Consider the following 569-nt stretch of genomic DNA (forward strand, 5'->3'; position numbering starts at 1 on the left):
TCGGGATGGGTGTGTCAGAGGCAATGATATCGGCACAGGATAGAGCACGGTTTAGGGCTGTTGTACATAGGGTCGCTATGAGTCGCAAATGACTCGACGGCACATAAATACAACAACACTAACCTCACAATCCCCGCTTTGCTCAAGCCTATGGATACAGTCATTTTGTTAATTAATTTCATTGGTGGTCTTCTTTTCTTACTTTCTAAGCATGATTCCAGAGGTAAGTTTCATTTCAGGTTTCAATGACGACTAAAGTTTTCATATATTAGGCGTTTTGAAACTACTACATAGTTAATTTGATGGTTATAACAACTTTCTTTTTAAAAATTGTAATTTTAATAAAAGTGCACAGAAAAGCTGGATTTTAGTTCATTCATTGTTGCACATTTCCCTTGCTAAAGCCTCAGTTCACTTTAAAAAAAGTATTCATTGATTGTTGCATAATTTCCTCCCTCTTCCCTTACTCCCCAGTCCACTTAGCTATGTACCTATTATTCTTGACTGTTGTCATATAAATAATACCTAATCATATAGTCTTTTTTATTAAATTTTATTAGTTTTAATGA

This window comes from Elephantulus edwardii, unplaced genomic scaffold (assembly GCF_000299155.1).
Source record: "Elephantulus edwardii isolate Elephantulus edwardi_28Jun2011 unplaced genomic scaffold, EleEdw1.0 scaffold00018, whole genome shotgun sequence".
NCBI lineage: Eukaryota > Metazoa > Chordata > Mammalia > Macroscelidea > Macroscelididae > Elephantulus > Elephantulus edwardii.